The 21,036-nt window shown below is 45.5% G+C and overlaps 1 pseudogene; it reads left to right on the top strand.

Moving 5' to 3' along the window:
• The first annotated feature begins 1,176 nt into the window (after nt 1–1,176).
• Nucleotides 1,177–21,036, top strand: part of LOC139055778 (calpain-A-like) — a 51,540-nt pseudogene continuing 31,680 nt past the window's right edge.

Raw genomic sequence — 21,036 nt, 5'->3', positions numbered from 1 at the left:
TTGCACACGAAACCGACTACGAGGAGTGGTCGCAGTATCCCTTCCCCTGGCACGCAAACAACAACCCCGAGTTGGTTCAGTAACACTGGCGCCCCCTTAGCTAGACAGATAATTTAGCCCCTAAGCACGCACGCAACTTCTACAAGGTCACGTCGGCGTCTTGTATGCAATGTGGCACAATAAATTACCGCTGCTTCGCCACTTCACGGCAAGACCGTCTTTCTAAGTGTCTGTCAGCTTCTTCCGGTGATCAATCCTTCCAGCTCGCAAATAAGGCGCTATCGCAAGAGAGTAACGTTCGGCTAACTTCGTAAAAAACAAGCGCGTCGTACAAACAGCAGCCTGCGACGTCGACTTGGAGCCACACCGCTCTATTTTCATTCGAGTGTAACGGGATCGCCTAGCTTGCACGCGATAGCGTATCGCTAGAAAGCACACGTGTTACGAACTCGAGCTGTGTGCGACTGAAGGCTTCTTAGGCTCAGGTTTCGCAAGTGAGGTGGCAGGTTTTCGCGGGCGCCGCTTGATGACTCCTTGGATGCTTGAGAAATCTTTTCGACTGGCGTGAATTAAAACAAGCCAGAATTAGGTTATCAGTTAGCGCTGCGCGAGTACAGGCGCGCCCGGACGAATCAAACTGTGAGCGGTCAAGGACGGAGTCAGCACTCCGCTTGCATGCGGCACGCCCATAGCAGCCAACGGGCCGCTTTCGTTTCGTCAAGTGGGGCTGCGACAACGAACAGTGCGAAAAAACAAAAGCGCGTATCAGCTAAATACGAAACCTCGGGCGAAGGCCGTACGGCGCGCCGAGAGTCGCGAAGATGTCAAGTGGCTGAATTAAGCGCGCTCACAGTAAACCGAAGATAGCGCGCAGCCTCCCTTAGCCAAAACAAAATTTCTCTCTCTCTCTCTCTCTCTCTCTCTGCGTCTCTCCCTTTACTCTGTCTTCCAAAATAAAGCCACAGTATGCTCCATCTCGCAAGTCTTGTCGGTCAGTGTGCCCCTGTCGCTAACGCCGGCCAGCGCTCCTCCGTCAAAGCGTACACGCTTGACAGACAATTAGTCAAAACTATCTGAGCCTTCGGCGCAGCGGAACAAACGGAAAGATAAGAATAAAACAAATATTTTAGGGGAGGGGAGAAAGAAACAAGGCGGTCTCGGTCTGTGTGTGTGTGTTGGGGGGAGTGCTTTGAGTCGGCCACGTGCGCTTCAAAGCGTAGAGCGCGGGGGAAGTGCGAGACAGCGGGGGGTTATTTTAATCACCCCGCGTTGCCCGGAGGAGCGGCATTGTTGGAAGTGAAGCGGCTGGCTGCGGAACAGGCGCTCGGCATCGTCAACAGTTCTTGCCGACGGCGTTGTTGTTGTGCCCGAGAGCACTACCTCGCGTTTAACGCGTGTGGCGAAGCACTGTTTTCAGTGAAAAGCAGGAGCGATGGCGGAAAAGACCAAGGAAAAAATCTACAAGGTGAGATAACTGAAAGCATGTCCGTCTTGAGCTCCTCTCGCCTTGTTTCTCTTTTGTTTTTTTTATTTGTTTTTTTCGCGGTCGTGAATTAGCCGAAACTGAAGGCTATCTGTCCACGCGCGTGAACGCCTGTTGGTGGCCGGTAAGCTCAGTCTCTTCTTAATGTAAATGGCAGCCACGATAAGCGTTTCAAACTTAGTTATCGTAGCCTATGCGTTAGCCCATGCAGCAGTTAGAGCCGAGGCCCTCTGTCCTAAATCTTTACTTGTGTACCTTCCATATGGGCAAATAAAGCATCTATTCCAGGCTAGTTTAAATTATCGTTTTTATTGCTAAGTATTGACTGAAACGTACAAGATTTGGGCACGAAGCGTCCTACTTCGTGCAGGGAATGTTAAGCAGATGACTTTTAAAGGGGCGTAACAGCGGCAATAGGGGCGAATGGCTTGCCATGGCTGTTGTAGTGCCTTCCCTATAATGATCGTCAAGATGAAAGGCATGTCAGAGATAAAATAAAGAATTGAAGGAAGAATGACACCTCAGCCTGTTTCAAACAAATTGGTCTCATTTCGTGTAAGGTCACACTTCTGGCTTCTTCTGTCAATATAGAAGCCACTAGCTCGAGGTGCGTTCAGGCTCCAGGGGTAGCCTTTGTCAATGTTGGCTTGGGTGTTCCAGAACGGCGTGATTAATACAGAATGTAGGAGTATGTGGTACCTAATTTCTTTCAAATTCTGTCTTTGACCCGCCGTTGCTGCTTAGTGGCTTATGGTGTTGGGCTGCTAAGCACGAGGTCGCGGGATCGAATCCCGGCCACGCGACCGCGTTTCGATGGGGACGAAATGCGAAAACACCCGTGTACTTAGATTTTGGTGCACGTTAAAGAGCACCAGGTGGTCCTAAATACCGGACTCCCCTTCTACGGCGAGCCTCATAATCAGATCGGTGTTTTGGCGCGTAAAACCTCGTAATTTCAATTTTTTTCAAATTCTGTCTTTTCCTTTCTTTCGTGTCTCTCAAATAAAAAAAAACGAGGTAAATGTAGCCTAATGCGTGGTGTCTGAAAGGCAAGCAATTCCACACAAGTTAAACCAATCAAGAAATAAAACGCAGGTAAAGCTGCAATAAACAAGTTGAGAAGGACGTGCGACTATGCGTCAGCAATTTACGCTAGAAGGCAGTCCTTGAGAACATAAATTCCCACGATATCACGTACTAGGCTGCAAACCCTGTGACTTGAAGCACAAGATTTCTAGAAATTTTAGCGAGTAGAGGTGTACGTACCTGGGCACTTCGCTTTTCATAGATTGAGCTTCTGGTTTTTCAATTGACAGCTATTAGATATTATCCGCTATCCTTCTTTCTTTTATACTGAAATATACATAGTGAAACACATTTGACCCAACAATGAGCAATGAAGTCGCACTGGCGGACATTCAAGAGCCGCAGCTGTGAGTTCGCAATTAATCAAGGTGCTTATCAAGGGAGCCTGCAACCTATCGGTATTCGTCCGATAAAGCCGACTCATTGTCCACCTCCCACACTTCAGTCAAGTATCTCTAGATCTCTTAACAATGCGTTATCCAGCATTGTCTTCTACCGTTTGTGCCTCTCCAGGAATACCATCAGGAGAGAGAAAAAAAAGATGGCCGAAACACCCCGACACGAATTATCGTAAATGCGCGAAGCTCGTGCTCGTCGGCAAGACCTACTGCCGTTTCTTGCGCGTCGCTTCACCGAGAGACTTGGGCGCAATGCTCACCCCCTTCTGCTGCGCCACTTTTCTCTCTGCGCAAACTACCTCTACACACCGCACGGAGCCGCGCTTATCACGTGACACCCGTTGCACGTACGCGGCGGCGCCCAGGCCCTCCTCGGGAATCCTGCGACGACGAATTGCATCTAAATGCGCTTCTGCGAACAAAGAACACTTCTAAAGCATGCGTTTGCACCTTTATCTGGCTCCTAGGCCGCACACTCCTCACCTAAGTCCGTTTTCTGCTGTAATGAGAGTTTTAGTTCGTTCTAGAAAATTAACGAGAACAGTCTGGAACATGGACCTTGCCTACGGCATTCCTCATCACGTACATTCGATATATTAGGCACTTTTTAGAGACTCTGGGCACGCTAAAGTGATCCTTTTGATGCTCACCGAAAAACACCACTTCTTGACTCTGCTGAATGTAGCCGTACAATGCTCCTCATTAAAATAAAGACGACGTACAGCCGCGTACAATATGAGCTGAAACATGGTGCCCGTGGTCTAGGAGGCTTCGAGGCTACAGAGAGGCGCCGACATACGAAAATCCGGTTTACTAAGTACCAGTTTATGGAACGGTGTTTAAATCTTCCTATTCTTTTTTTTTTGTATATTGGCGATGCCATGCAAACTCGAAGCCCCTTCGACCACGGGCGCCATGTTACAGCTCATATTAAACGCGACTTACATACACCCATGCTTTACTCGTTTCCTTACTATCTATTTTTTTTTTTCCTAAATGGTGCCTATCTTAACGGGACAATTGACGTCGGCGCAGCGCACGCTGGAGCTCTATAAGAGAAGCAGGGAATACACCTGTTGAATGTACCTTGCATGCCTTGACTGCTGCATCCAATGTGAAGATTGATGAAGAACTGCCCTGTCCTGCTCATATCCTTCTATGTCATGAGTCCATCCGGCATGCCATACTGAATGCGCTGAACCTCGTAAGATGACGAAGCATGTGGCTCGGTCAGTCCTTCGGAAAGAGATCGCCTGAGAACGGCTAAACTAAGAGATATTCAATTTTTACGACCTTTGAGGCCTAGAAAGAATAACTGCTGGGCTAGTTGGTCTTGCATTGCTGATGAGTGGAATTAACGCAACGAACGACAACACACAATGGAAGGTACGACAAAGAGAAGCGCTATGCTTACAGCTGCTCAACAGCGGGAAGGGTTATACATATACGTCATCATGGTAATCACGCGCACGATAAGTATACACTATCGCAGGAACAACGAGCGTATACCAAAGACGGTTGCACAAGAAGTCACATTCTGACGTAACAAGCGCGAGTGACGGCTCACTTATACAAGTATCCCTGTGCTTTTGATGAAATCGGCTTCCAGAACAAGACCCGAAGGCGCGTTACAGACCCTGTCTGCAATGTTTGTCCCCGAAAAAACGATCCTCCCAACCACACGCTTAACTTGGGCTACCGTGTGTGCGCCCTTGTTCTCTTTCTTGTTTACGTTTTGTGCATGTTCCCGTAATTGAGCGTCCACGCAAATTTAGATTTGACCGGTATGTGTACATTCTACCGCAAGACATTGGGAGGGCATAAACCTCTGAAGCACTTCACGAAGGACTTCTCATGGCATGTGCACAAGGCGTCACGTAGCCTTCAAATGATTGCTGAGCGTCATGATGTACCTCTAGAATTTTTCTGCTCCCAAATAAGCATTCTAAGGTGTGCCCTCGAATTTGCTGTTAAAGAGGACAAGGTTGCCGCACAAGGAACGAGAGGCCCTTTGAAACGTATGTTGCAGTCCAAGGACAGGCATCATCAGTTTTGCGTACCTTTCCTTTGTTTAGCACTTTGCGATCGCCACTTTCCTGTCAAGAGCTCTGTGTCACACTGATACGTGCATGCCGTTCGATCATGATCCGAAAGTAGCTGGCGCTCTTTGTTAAAAGAAAGAAAGAAAGAAAGAAAGAAAGAAAGAAAGAAAGAAAGAAAGAGAGAAAGAAAGAAAAGCGAACTGCAAGCAAGACAGAATGCGCTTATGCGGGGCGAGGGGGGAGGGAGGGGTCGCTGCCCTGATAACGAACTGCTTCATACTGAACGTATTCACTTCACCTCACGTTATCACAGTGTTAATGAAAAAGATATATACGTTGCGAAGTAGAGACATACTTGTTGCCAACATTGCCAACACAATCAATCAATCAATCAATCAATCAATCAATCAATCAATCAATCAATCAATCAATCAATCAATCAATCAATCAATCGTCAACCTGCTCAGGAGCCAAATTCACAATATTCTGTGTACGTAAGTGCTGTTTGCCATTGCCTGGTTTCCTTCGGTAGTGTGGCCAGGCCAACATCACGATTGCCTCGTTGAAGAGGACTCATAGCCTAAGATCTGCTCTTACGATCAGCTCCAGCGTAACAACTTTTTTTTTATGAATACAGGGCCGAGCGAGCTCTTTGAGAGAGACGGTGGCGGCCCTCGATATACGCCACACTCCACAACATCTTATAAAAAGCGTTTCTTCCGTACCTCTATCCAGCGTCAGATCTAATGACGAAGGCGAGAATCCACGCGTGTTTAATTTCTACTCCGCAACTCGTTCCTATTTATTGCGTCGTATAGCGCGGAAACAGGACAGTCCTTGTCTTTCGCGAACCCTTGGCGAGCATTCATCCTTGCCTTCCGGGTTGCTTACCTTCAATAGGTGCTGCAGTGGAACCATTCCTTGGACTAGCGCCAATTTGCATTCTGTTTGTTGTCCCGGCAGCTTCTTTTGGATGACTACCAGAGCACGAGCGAATGCACGGGCATTACCCCGTAGTCTTTCCGACGCCTTCAACTCGTGCTCGGCATGCGGGGAAGAGCAGACCCGGTGTCGAGTTTCGATTTTGTCCCCGTGCCAGCTTCGCAGGACTCGTACGACCGTGCTGAAAAACATTCGCGAGTTTCAACTGTATCGTGTTTTCTGAAGTCGAAAAGAACATCCGGGCATTGTTTCGTGCAAGAACGAGAGGCCAGGAAATATTCATACCCTTATTTGTCTGTTCGATGTACTTAGCTTACATACAAAAAGACGTAGTTACGTAATTAGCCCCACGCACGTCCCAGCTGCCGCGTCATAACGTCGTCTCACGTGCCCTCTAAAACTACTTATGTAGAAGGTTTTAATGATACTGCGAATGTATAAAAGCATCGCGAATCTATAAAGCCAACCTTGCGGGATTCTGCAGAACCTATTTGTCATATTCAGGGTTCCTGTGTTCCGGATTTTCGATTAATTCGCCCTGGCGCTACGACCTGCTGGCCTTCTGGTTAGCTCAGATGGTAGAGCGACCATCCCGGAAAGGCGTTAGTCCTGGGTTGGAATGCTGGACCAGGCCAAATTTTTCTTCAGTGGCGAGGCTTCCTTTCTGAAAAAACCGTATGAGTTTCCGTGGGTTTCCTTTGTAGCTTCGTGATAGATTCGGGTGGATGACAATTTTACCTTTCATGAACCTTCCTCCACCTCGCGGGATTTCACAGAACTGGTTTGCCGGAAATAAACAGATTATTCTGGCGCCAACGTGAATTGTGGTACATCAATCGAGGGAGTCGGGTGACGTCACGTGTGTCTTCCTGAGTGAGTTTTACAAGCACAGCATTCACATTCGCTATACGTCTTACTTATTAAATGTTACTTCGTGCATCGTCGTCTACGTTTCTCTGCTTTGAGTGTCTTTCCACCTGTTAAATATATTCACCTTAAAATACATTGCCAGTCCCGTTCGCGAGGCCAGTGTTAAAAGCTTTTCGCTTACCTGTAGTATCTGGGTCCCTACGTACACACAGACACACATAGAGAAAGTCTTATTAAGCTAGAACACGTCTGTAAGAGGAGGCCCCAGCCACTCCTAACGTTGGACATATTAGCGAAGGCGATCAGCCAACGCAGAACAGCTCTTACGAACGAAAGGATATGGCAGAGCGGCCCCTAATGAATTCATGGCTGCATTCGCGAAGCTCATCGTTCACAGGAACCATTTGCCGGTTGCCGGTGCCGCACCCTTGATTCTTGTCAACTTACGGGTCTCTCGAATTAACAACTTCTGCGTATGTACATGCCTGGCGCGCTGAGTACGAACTTATCAGTTCGAACGCAACCTCGTGCGCCTGCGCAGTTCGGCGAACGTTTCTCCGGCACCAAGACGAAGACCGGCGAACCTCAGGACTACGAGGTCCTGCTGAAGCGATGCCTGAAACGCCAGGAGCTCTTCGAAGACCACGAGTTTCCCTGCGTGAAGGAGACCGCCTGGGGCACCAAGGAACCCGAGTTCGAAGTCGTCTGGAAAAGGCCTTGGGTAAATACTTTGCAGTCATTCTTGTATCGGTTTTTAGTGTGAAAGCATTATACGTCCCATGAGGAAGAAAAGCCGGCGTCGTCCGCAACGAGTGGTGCCAAGAATCAGTGTGACGTCGTCAGCGAATTGGGTGACGTCAGTAGCAATACGAAAGATAGTAAATGGTATAGCAACGTTAATTAGCAGTAATTATGGGTAATTATAATGAATTAACTTGAATTAAGGTGAATAGAGTGAAGTAAATTGAATTAAAGTTATAACAAGTTAGGCTAAGGGGACTTAAGGTGGCGTAACGTGAATTAAGGTCAATTGAAATGAGTCAAGGTGAATTAAAACGGTGGATTAAGGCTGGTACAAATCAGAGCAATTTAGATTAAAGTGGGTTAAGGTACAGTTGTGAAGGACACGCGACAATGCATGGAGTCAGTATCATGGGCGTAACCAATTATTGGAGAAGTAATTATGCTTTTGCATTCTTATCGAGTAAGGATACTTAAGTGACTATCAATTTTTTTTTGTCTGCAGTTAAGGGATTTATTTATTGACTTATTCGTCAGATATAAAGTGTCGAAGCAACAGAGAAAAGCAGTGGCAATTGAGGAGTATCGGTTCGAAGCCCACCAGTGACATCTCAGTAAACCCTATACACACCTACGCAACGTAGTAAAGGACCCCGGATTAACGGATTAAATCCGTACCACCAGGACACAGCCCATCATTTCTGCTTCGCTTAGTTTGATACCTCGAAATTCGTATTAGGCCACGGGAAAACTTGACGCACAGCCAGGATTACTAGATTGTGCTAAAAATAGCCAAATTGGGCTACTACCAGTCTGAGTTGGCGTCAGAAATTCGCTTTCAGCCATGTGACTATTTTTGGGCTATATTTAGTTGTTTATGAAAACTAATCTCCCCCCGCATTTTATACTCGTCTCCCCGAAAGCCACTAAATAAGCTACGCGGAGGAGGGGGCGAGCGCCAGATCATAATTCTACCGAATGATCAATTTAGGTTGTCCCTTGCACGCATGCCAAATTCGGTGGCAGCTAGAATGTAGTAAATCGTAATCTGGGCTGCCAGTCACCATGTAGCCTGCTTTTTGGAAGAACTAAGCAGAACGCCTGTAGGTTCACAACAGGATTGGAAGGTTTAATTTGACTTTCTTTTACTATATATGCCTTGTGGCAAGTGCTCCCGAATAAATATTGATCAGCTTTGCGGTTCAATCTGTGAAAGCATTGTAGTTGCCAGTTTGGTGACATTCCAGTTTCTGAAGTGCAGCCACCATCTACTGCAATGCGTTTTGTCTCGTAATCTATCTTATTGTTTTATGCATTGTGTTGTGTTTTGTCAAACTGTCGTCAGCTATAACTATGCGGAATGGATGTTTGTGTGTTCTTGTGAAACGACTTTTCTTCTGGCGCTCTAGATTTTTTTTTTTTTGCTTTGAGCAAAATAAAAGACTGCATTGTCACAAAGTCCGCATTCGCCTTATCATAAATTTGCCTGCGGGCCTGTATTGCCGCCCTCCTGGAGCTGATGCAGCAAGTACGAGTGCAAGGAAACAGTGAAACACGGCATCATGTGACCACATATCTGTGCGTGTATTTAAAATGTTTCTTCCTAGGTTCCCGGACAAAGCCACAGTAAAAATTCGTGGCGAGTAATGCTTACTTAACAGACGTTCCTCCGTATGAACGGGAAATTTTATTTACCACCTTTTTTGGCGGCTTATATTTAGTGGCTCTGTAGCGCAAGCCTCCTGTGAAATATCGGCTTTCTGCTTTCCGCGAAGAAAACTAACACGTGGATTTTCTTGCGGAAAATGAACTTAATGTATGGCTGGAATAACGTCACAAAAACACTAATTTTTTGCCTACCACTGGGCTATATAGTTTTCGCGTTTGGCTATTGTTGGGCTAACACGGAGGCCAATTTGGCGATATGTAGTTCGAGTGATCCGGTAGCCCTGCGCACAGCCTGTAGTCGCGATTTTGATACGCCGGATCAAATCTTTACAGCTGTGAGCATTCCAGCAAATCTATTACTCAATAATTAATTAATTACTACTATATTTACGTTTTTATTCAAATAACATTTTTTGTGATTTTTTATTCGTGCAAACGTACTCTTCGGGACCGGAAATAAAGTTAAACGAGTTGTATTTTTTTTAAATGTGGAACTGTATTTGATCATCACGAGGTTAACGGGAGTACCTTACCCTAACTGCACATACATTTTGGAATTCCGTGCACACCGGATTCTAATTCCGCAGCCGGAAATCGAATCTGTGACCCCGTACTCAGCAGCTGAACGTCATGGCCACTGTGCCAGCTCGGCGGGTGGCAGTTAAGAGAGGCTACCAAAGCACTCTTGAAGGGGCACCTAAGAGAAATTTTAAGCTGTATTGCTAAATTACACCACTGAAATATAAAAAGCGTTTGTTGTACCACGAGCGAAGCCTCGGTAATTCAGAAAAAAAAAAACAAGAATAACGCGGAAGGACTTGCTTGAAGTTGACACGTTAGGTCCTCGTGACGTCATGAGATATTTAACTTTGCACAACGGTGAGACACTAAAGTAAATTAACACTTTTTCAACTGGCAATATGACGGGGAGGAGGGGGGGGGGCGGGGGTGAGCGGCGACGTGTCAGCTTAAATTTTAATATTTTAGATTTCCTGTCTCTTCAACCGCGGGTTCTTTGGCCCATGTCACTAATGTTTGGTCCGTCTCTCGTTTTCTCAGGAAATATGCGAAAACCCGGACTTCCTGAATGAAACTTTCAGTCGCTTCGATGTCGAGCAAGGTGGACTCGGTGAGTAAGGAAGGTTGCTGATAACCGGGAGCGTGAACTCCGGGTAAAAAGTTATCCGCAGTCGCACATGGTAGAATGCTAAAGTAGCGTATGCTGTACATCGGTGAATAAGTTTAATGACATGAGTCCCGAATATAGTATGACCATGATGCGCTAAAAAAACACGATACGCTGCATTCGCATTGATATAAGCGCGGCTATAGACCACGCTGTGGAGCTCAGGCAGCATGCCATCTGTGCGACGCAAGCTTTTTGATGGGGGGAAAATACAACAATGCCCAGGTTCCGTGCGTTGAGTGCAGGCTAAAGAACCCCACGTGGTATAAATTATTGCAGATTTCCCCACCATGGCGTGCCTCATAATCGTATCGCAGTTTTGGCATGTGAAAGCCCAGAATGTAATTTAATTTTTCAACTCTTTCCTCCCCATAGGAAAATTGGCTACTTCTTGAAGGTTTTAGTAATGATTTTTTGTTATTATTATCGCGGTCAAAATGTCATACTATTTATATATTTAAAGCTCTATAATTGTACTTTTTAAAGAAAACTTTAATTTGAAACACCAAGGTTATGGTGTAATATGTAATATTATTTGTGAAAAATTTAATTTATTTAAAAATGAATAGCACATTTCTGTTTTTGCTGTGATAACGCAGAAAGATAAAAAAAAAGCAGAGGAAAAATTTGAAGTGCACAATATACTTTCCCGTTAATTGTCTATGACACGTGCAAATGTCAACGTTAGAAGTCATTAGGAACATGAATTACAAGAAAGCGTTTTCTGCCTAGTGGAAACTGCCTTGTGGTACTTAGGGTCTTCTCCGTCGTCCGAACTATAAGCTTATGAACCCCATCCATCCTCAAAGCTACGCTTTTTAATTATGTTTCATTGAGTGTTGTTGCTCCACCACATTTTTATTTTTGTTACCTATTCATTTTCTCTAGTCTGTCATGTAATTTTTGCCACCCCCTATGTAATGCCCTCGTGGTGAGGGCCTTTAGAGGTTTATTGAAATAAAATAAATAAATAAATAAATAAATAAATAAATTCCACACTTGATTAATGAAAAATTCGTTTGAGTGCCGTAATTGTAGTTCCAACATTTGACAGAAGTAGGCTGTTTTGTCTTACATTGTTGTTAATAATCTCATACCTACGAATGAACTGAAGACAGTTCTGGTCATTAATGATGCCATAGGCAAATATTTCAAGATGTTATTTACCCAAGCCATCAATCCGAAGTATATTGAGATAACGAAAGAGCGGTGCTATGGGAATCGCGCTAAATCTACGTAATCGCTCGGATAGCTTAATTTTGAATTAGCTGAACGGAAGCAGATGAGTTTTGTAAGTTAACCCCCCAAAATCAATGCAATGGTCTAAATGAGTGCGTATGAAGGCTCATGCGAACAAAACGCTTTTTAAGGCCGTAAATAGTGCCCAACAATGCCGCTGTCCTCACGGAATTTTTTTTCTATGATTTCAAAGCACACTTTTGCTCGGCTCTCGTTGGTCATGAGATCAACAGTTTATTCTTCAGCTTAATGATCTGTAATCTAAGATGTCATTAGTGACGATTGTAGTCATCGCCTCGGCGTGTAATGTCACTCTCTTTATGTGCCAGGTGACTGCTGGCTGCTAGCATCCATAGCCACTCTGACTCTGCACCAAGATCTGTTCAAGAACGTGGTGCCCGAGGGGCAGAGCTTCGAGAAGGACAAGTACGCCGGCATCTTCCACTTCCGCCTGTGGAAGGCCAACCGCTGGATCGACATTGTGGTCGACGACAGGCTTCCCTACAGGGAGGACGAAGAGACGCTGGCCTTCGTAACTTCCTGAGCTAAGAACGAGTTCTGGAGCGCCCTCCTGGAGAAGGCCTACGCCAAGTGAGCCTGCTTCGGCAAACTACGCCACTTCTGCTTGCTGCCTCCATGTGGAAAGACTAGACGGTCGTAAATTTCCAAGCTTAAGTCGCACAAAAAAGTCGACTTCAAGAGAAGCCTCCTTCAGACTATTTTTATTGAAAGGCGATTGAAGGAGGTGGAAGGAACTCTATGTTAACCTGGAATTGTAACTTGTAAGATTGTACTTGTCGAACCCCCAACCTATTAATTACAGCGAATCGATATTATAGCGGACCGAGAACTAAGAAGCAGTGGGCGACAAACTTTTACTACTATAAGGAAGGCAGATGGCGACGCCGTGCTGAAATTTTTTGTATTAACTCACCGTGGCTTCTAAGATAGCGGAAACGACTGACCAAGAAGCTTGTTGATGGTCCACTAAAAAAAAAGTAAATGCGCTTTCATCAGCTTCAACTGACCTGATGAAAAACGATATCTTTGAGAACCACTGAAGCCCAGTGTTCATATGAATTTAGACCGCGCTATGACTTGGTTCCGTTGAGTGTTTGGGTCATTTTTACTGTGAGGAGTGCAACTTCCTATTAAAAGCACTTCCCACTTAATTTATCCTCAGTGCATAGTCCACCCAGCATCCTCCAAGGTTCTATTTTATAGCGAAGCTTCACACGAGGGTTGCACAACAGTTGCCGTGCGGAGGCGGCGTGATCGTTATCGAGGAGGTAAAGTCACACAGAACAAAGCAGTGCCAGCGCAGCATACAGGAACATATGTCGGATATAGTAGGCAGTATAGATGCACTGAGCTCGGATATAGTGAATATAAACATTAAAGGCGAAGGCAAATCGCACCACAATGAGTTTGTAAACAAAGTTACAAACAGTCACACAAGGGCCGCGCTGTAGACAGCGATGAGAATGTAAACAGATGAGGAATTACACAGCTCAGCTAGAAGGAAGGAATTGCACTGGATATAGTGAGTCATTTGCAAAGCATTGGCTGGGCTTCGGGAAGGGGCGCACCACGACCCCCAAGATATCGTAGGAGCGTGTCAATCCGCTTTGGACGGTTTCGCTGTCCTTGGTGTATGAGTTTGCACGCCTGCATGCATCTTTGCAGCGAAGCAGTTAAGGAGGTTATTACAACCATTTCTCGTATGGCGACAGCAAGCGGCGGCGTGATTGGTATCAAATGTCAACGAATGCATAGCCGGTAACGCAACCTGCGTCGGAGTCTCAAACTTTTTCGTTGAAACGAAATTATCGCTGGTTATAAAAGAAAAGTTGCCTTGCGTATACCTCACTTGAACAGACAAAAACTTCAGTGCGAAATATTTTTTCATTGAAATGAAAAAAAAACGAAAGGCATGTAGTCACCCTATAAATGGTGATGGCTGCTCTTTTTCTCATAGCAGAAATAACAATATATATGAAAAAATATTTAGTAGGAAAATGAAAAGAAACGACGTCACAGGGCCGGAAATATACAGCATGCAGTCCTATACATCTACGAACATATAAATATTAAAGGCAAAGGCAAATCGCACCACAATGAGTTTGTAAACAAAGTCACACAAGATGCCGCGCTGTAGAAAGCGATGAGCATGTAAACCGATGAGGAATTACACAGAGTTAAAATAAACACGCGCAAAAGATGACAGTCAAGGCTACAGCCTTGACTGTCATATTCTGTGCTGAAGCTCATGAGCTTCAGCCCAGAACGCAAAATAATGTAAAACGTAATATACGAGCGCTAATAATTACAAATAATGAAAGCAAGTCGTAGTTACATTGTGTGTCTATTAAGTGCGTTGTCTAGCACATGTTAAGGATGCCTGTACTTTCGTAAAGATGTTCGAGTGCGTTCAATGCTTTTCGCTCTGTTATTTTCGATGGGCATGGGCCCAGTAATTTTACGGGTGAGAAATGCCGGTGAGGATCAGTGGAGTGAAGCTCTTGCTCTAGCTCCTGTATTTGCGTCGCGTGTCTGGGGCATTCGAGGAGGAGACGGCCAACTTTTCATAGTCGTTGCCACAAGAGCGAGAAAGGGCAGCGCCCGTTTTATTCGATATAGAAAATGTTTGGTGCATACTGTCCCGAGGCGTGGTCGATGAATTCGTGTCTCGGTACGTTTCAAAAGTTCTACATCCAGCCGGTATTTGAGTTGAGGGTCCACTTCGTAAACAATTGATTCCTTAGTATATTCATTGGCTAGTTATAAGTAACTTTTTTTTTTCTTCACTACCGCGTTTCATCGGCCCAGACGTTGGAGGTCAGCTAGATTATTTGTATGGTTGCGGCAATAAAAGCTGACGGCGTGGTACAGGAACGCAACTTGCGCGGAAGCCCCGAAGCGTCAGTACACGACCACGGCGTCGATGATGAATCGCCACTGATAACAGCTATAGCGAACAGACCCCTAGGACTTCCAGTGAAGTCTGCAAAGTCTAGCTTATACGTATAGCTTCACTGTCTTTGATGCATCATTTGCTCAGATTGACATAGATCTGGTAAGGTGTTTTCATTTCAGTAGTAGGATTGCTTAATAAGCGATATATGCTAACACCGCTTTTTCACACACGCACACGGCAGGCTGCACGGTGGCTACGCTGCCCTCGTCGGAGGCAGCGGCAACGAAGCCCTGGGCACTTTCACGGGAGGCCTCACGGAGCAGCTGATCCTGGAGCGTCCGCCCAAGAACTTGTTTCAGATCATTCAGAAGGCCCTGGAGAGGAAATCTCTCATCACGTGTTCCATCATCGTAAGCCACTTTACCTGCATTTGAAACCTGGGAAAGTTTCAGGTCGACCTCTCTGTATTTGCTATCAATAAATTATATTCTATTTTCTATATTGATATCAGGTGAAGCGCATGCAAGGACGATCTCTCGAGCGCGCATCGCTGTTCGTCGGTAACTGTTACAGTTCGAGAATGGAATGGCGAACAGTCTTACCCCCTAACAGAAATTTTGAGATTAATATCGAGAAATTTAAGTTCCATGTAGTTGTGCTTAGCATTATACGCACAAAGCACTGGCTAATACCCTCACCCTTAAAAGGGCAATGAAGAGAAAGAGAAAATATTTTAGCTATATTAGTAAATTAAATCAATAATATTTCTGTTGGGGCTACTTGGTACATGGTATATTTAAGGTGAAAAATTGAGCACAACACCCACAAGAAGAATAAATCGGCTGTTAGTCAGCGCCAGTGCTTGCCTTGTCTTTTCTTTGTGGGTTTCCTGGGTATCGCGCTGAATATTTCACCTTCAAAATTAGTAAATTACCCTTCTACAATACCAAATGAGCCGCTTTTACCTCAAAAAGAGGCTTCGTAAGCCAGTGAAGACGCAAAAATGAAAGGACACTAAAGGCAAAATTGTCATCCACCCAAATGCAGCACGAGGCCACATTTTTCGTCAACTGCGAAGCTTTCTTTCTGAAAGAAAACCGTATGTTTCCCCTGGGGCTGCCTGTTAGATCGGGTGGATGACAATGATTCCTTTCATGACGTTTCTTCCACCTTGCGGCATTCCGCAGAACTGATTTGCCAAAAAACGAAAGAACGGTGGTGACATTCCCTTGAAGTTACTGCACTAGTTTACCGTGACGTCATGAATTTTGACGGCGGAGGTGGGGAGGGAGGGGGGGATTGGTGGAAAGGCTACCGTGTCGATGTGTGTAGCGTTTTAAGGAATACTCCGCAGTCTGTGTGTTGTGCTGGCGTGCCCCTGGTGAGGTTACCAGTCGGATAGAGTAGAACCCTGCCGTGGTACGTAGTGTATGATAGGCCGGGCAGTTTACTTTTTAGGCGTATTTGAGTTGCAAAATTGCAGACCATTTAGTATCGCTTTGTGCAGTTTTCATAATAGGCTGCGTCATGAACTTTTGAAATATATTTTTATCACATCACGCGGGAAAGAGATCCCACATTGTTTTCTTTTTCCTTTCTTGTATCGGACTAGTTAAGAAACACTGCATTTCCTTTGCAGGAATCAGAGAAGGGCCAGAAAGGACTACATGCTTTTCATGAGTACAGCGTCACTGGTGCCACACAGGTAAGAAGAAACATTCGCAGTTTCGCCCGAAAGGCGAAGCACCGATTGCGATAGCAAATTAGTAGATAGTTGTATGAAGTAAGAATAGTAGCTTTGTCGGCCATATAAACATGTAAACATTCGCTTGCTAACTAAATTAACAATGATAGAATATGTAAGCGTGACTGAACGAGGACGTAAAAAGAAACAGACACAGAGACAGCGCTGTCTTTTGTGTCTGCTTCTTTCTACGTCCTTGTTCAGTCGCGCTTACACATTCTATCGCGGATTCAGACTAACTAGCCCGCCAACGCGTTTTAAAGAAAGTAACAAGCATGGTATCACGCCCTTCGACGTTTATTATAACAGCGCGAAAAAACGAAGACACAAAAAAGAAACACACCACACCACAAGCGCAGAGGTACGCGCGCACAGATAAACATGAACAAATCTCGCTCAATGAGCGTGGAAACTCGCTGTCAAAATGCTGGAGGGTGGAATCGCGACAGCAGCGAACGAATTGACCTTCACGTATCTCTCACTTCAATGCGAACGAAACGTCGAAAGCACAGCGCATGCGAAGCTACCGGCACTACGTACACTCTGCAGCAGAACTTGTGGTTCTTCAAGGTGCACTAAAGTACGTGCTCCAGCAGGCACCAAATTGTTGGGCCATTTTCTGTAATTCCAAAGCAGCCCTACAAACTATAAATTTTACCCTATGTCATGGGTCACACGAGCAGCTACTGTAGGAAATAAGGCACGCTCATAATCACGCGCTCGGGAAAGGCCACGACATTGTAGTTCAATGATTGCCAAGCCACTGCAGAATTGTCGGCAATGACAGTGCAGATGAAGCTAAGCGTTCGGCTCAGCAAAAGTATCAGCGGGTTCCTATACCACTTTCAAGAACTGATGCTGTGCGACAACTTCAATCACTTGCTCGCTACATCACACATACGATGGAATTCCCCGGGGTTCACCAACTCACGCTTGCATCCTCTCGACCCTAACTTGCAACTTCGCCTGCCATCTGGACTCTCCCGTCGCGAAACAACTTTACTGCGTCGCATGTGGTAGGGCGTCGCATTTACAATGTCCTATTCATTCCTGATAGGAATGGCCAACAGGGCGGCGTGCAATTTGTGCGGGTGTGATGAGACTCTAGAGCACCTTCTGTGTCACTGCCCATCCTTTGACGTTCACCTTTACAAGCGAAACTCAACCTGCTAGACAATAGAACGCTCTGAGAAGAAAAGATACTTGGACCATACCCTATGCGTTCTTGCATGCAAACCACAGAAGCCCTTCTGCGTTTCTTGAAGGACACTGCATTGTATGAACGCCTGTGACAGTGGATATTCCTCTGCGACTGACTGTGAATGACCGCATATTATTTTTCTTTTCCCTCCTTATTTGTTTTTATGCGAAGCATATTACGAGAGCTCAACCCAGCTCCTCAGGCGCGGCGGTGCAAAGCCACCTAGAAAAAAATGTAAGGCCTCCGCATGACCTCCTCTCCCCTGTCAATACGTCACGAGAGTCGGATGGTAGCGGTGGATGGGGGAGCGCTGCGTTTCTAGAACGCGGCGCGCGTTCTGAAAACAAATTTTTTCCGTGGCTGCAACGCTAGAGCGGCAACGCGTGGAGCATTTGCTTGTCGGCTTTGGTGGGGCATGCTGCACCGTAAACGCGATTGCTTTTCTTCGATTGTGCGTGGTTCGTCGTACACAGAAGCGCAACGATGCCTGGCTGTTGTTGCGCACCAAACTGCAAGTCCAATTATGACGGAGGACAAAGTGTCCGAGTGCACAAGTTCCCATCTGACCGAGCCACTCGGGAAGCATGGAGGAGAGGAGTTCCTCGGAAGGACTTCTCGTCAACGAAGTACACAGTGGTAAGTATTTCTTCTCTCTATTGTTATTCTGGGTTTCCAGACGAATAGGTTTCGTCAGCATAGTGCGCAATGCATTCGTGCACGCGTGCACAATAGATGGGTCTCTGCACCTGTCGACGCGCTTGTAAATTCAACATTTTCGTCGAGCTTCATACCTGTAACGGCTTGTTTTTTTTTTTATTTCAGCTCTGTGAAAAGCATTTCTTGCCATCGGATTACTTGAAGACGACATCTTACACGGACGTCAAGACAGGAAAAGTGGTCGAAGTTGCCATGAAAAACATTCGTCTGAAGAAAACTGCAGTTCCGAGCTTGTTTCCCAATTGCCCTGCCTATTTATCGCGTCCGCAAGTGTGCGTTCGAGAAGCGCCGGCTGCCAAAAGAGCGCGCTTGGAAGCCACATATTTGCAAAAAGCAATAATGCTTTCTCAGCAAACCCAAGCAGAAGAGGACGCCAAAAATCTGGTTGGTAGCTTTGCGGACTTGCTGAAGGCCTTGTCAAGCTTTCAGTGTTCGGACTTCTGGACAGTTTTGAACAAGGGCTCCAAGGTTTTCTTTTTGGACTTGTCACTTCAATCTGCTCCTGCAGTCCGTACTTCGGTGATCGTGTCCACAGACCTGCGCGTCGAAGTATTTTTTGGTGAAACGGGTGTGAGGAAGTGTGGTGATGTTTTAGTTCCTGAAAAGCTGTGCGACTTGAGAGATTTGAAAAGTGTGTTACACATGATCGAACAGACACGTACGGATATCAGCACTGAGCGTTCTGAAAAGGCCCGTAATCTACTGACATTGGTTTCGACATTGCTAGAGGAAGTAAGTGGAAAACATTTCGCATGCGAGTTGCAAGAATGGCATTTTGAAGTGCTTAAATTCTTGAAGAGTCAAGTTGATCTTGTTTTGAATGATGCTGGCCGATATCCCCCCGATTTATTGGTTTTTGATAGCCTTTTGTTCACAATTTCACCTCATGCATATAGATTCCTGAGAAGTTCGATGAAGCTTAAGATGCCGCATCCTGATACGATCAGAAGACTGTGTTCATCGTACGATGTACGCCCTGAAACGGAGCAGCAAGAATGTAGCTTTCTTTTTTATGCAAAGCGTATTGTAAGCACATATAAAGAGCATGAAAAGACTGTAACGTTAATGATTGATGAGATTCACCTTCAATCATTTTTTGATTACAAGGCTGGGTTGGTTACTGGTGCTGCGGTAAATTCATCGACTGCAGCAAAAACTGCCCACGTATTTATGATACAGAGCTTGCTTTCTTCAAACAAGGATGTTGTACACATCCTTTCTGTGGCACAAATCGATGCTAAGGCGCTGCACGACTTCCTTCGGAAGATTGTTCTTGATCTAGAGGCATCTGGTTTTAGAATAATCGCAGTGATCTCGGACAATATCTCCATAAACAGAAAAGCCATGTCCTACTTCGCTAAGCCGGCAAGTGTCAGCATTGTTTACCAGCATCCTGCTGACCCATCACGACCCCTGTTTTTTGTGGTGGACCCAGTTCACATACTAAAGTGTATAAGAAATAACTGGCTGAATCAAAGAAACATTGGCAAATGCATGTACTTTCCTTAACCGAAGAGTGATGAGGCTGAACCAAAGATACTTACAGCATCTTTCGAGGTATTATGCCAGCTGCACGAAGCTGAAAAGCATGAGCTCTTGAAGCTAGCACCAACGCTCACTTTGAAGGCACTGAACCCCTCAAACATGGAACGGCAGAATGTTAAACTGGCCCTAAAGATTTTTAACTCATCTACTGTTGCTGCTCTCAGTGTTGCAACGTTCCAGCATGCAAAGGAAACCTCTCAATATGTCGACACCATTTTGACTTGGTGGAACATTGTTAACGTCAAGACGCCAAGAAAAGGACAGCGGTTGCGAGCTCAATTGCAAGGTCCAATAGTTTCATCGTCATGTCCTCAACTACAATTCTTAGAGAGAATAGTTCAATGGCTTGATTACTGGAGAAGCCTCGAACATGACAATGGCCGCTTGACACGTGAAACGCACATAGCTTTCAGCCACACTACCCATGCCTTGCACGAACTTGCCATATACTGTCTCAAAGAGCTTCATTTCGAGTATGTTCTTTTGGGCAAATTTCAAACTGATAGCTTAGAGGATCGCTTTGGAAAGTACCGGCAATTGTGTGGTGCCAATTACCACGTGTCTATAAGGCAGATATATGAATCTGAAAACAAATTGCGTTTGCAGAAGGTTCTGGACCTGACAGATTTGGACATTCTACTGCCACCGAGCGCGAACACGTTGGAGACAAGTGTACATTCAGGAAACGGTCAGTTTCAAGTCACTGTGACCGACTCCGACATTGAGAGAAAAACGTCAAGGCTACCGGCACTAACCTATGTTGCCGGCTATTGTGCCCATGCAGCTCTAAAAAAGCTGACATGCGCATCTTGCAGTGAAAGCCTTGTGATGCAAGACGTCGATCTAGAAGACCCTGAGAATGCATTAATCACGAAGATGACGAGGGGTGGCCTGAAGTTCCCACGAGCACTTGTAGTTAATGCTGTACTCTTTACTGAAATTATATTGGACAAGCTCAGGACACCAGAATATGCCGTACGATTTTTCAGCCTTCCTAGGCAGAAAGATACTCTTGTCGGCCTTGTGTTCGCTAACCTTCATGACTTTGAGGATGTCGATGTGTGTGATTTCGTTCATCCTGCACAGGAGGTAATGGGGCATGTTGTAAGTGCTGCAGCGAATACACTGCTGAACAACTTGTGCCGCACAGAAAACGACAAATTACGCAACGCCAAGAACGACCGAAAATTGCAGACCTTGAAGGCCTGAGATGTTTCTCATTATTTATTTTTTATTCATGAAGCTCTGTTTTGTTGA

This window comes from Dermacentor albipictus, chromosome 2, assembly GCF_038994185.2.
Source record: "Dermacentor albipictus isolate Rhodes 1998 colony chromosome 2, USDA_Dalb.pri_finalv2, whole genome shotgun sequence".
Taxonomy (NCBI): Eukaryota; Metazoa; Arthropoda; class Arachnida; order Ixodida; family Ixodidae; genus Dermacentor; species Dermacentor albipictus.
This window is presented reverse-complemented; position numbering and strand designations above follow the sequence as displayed.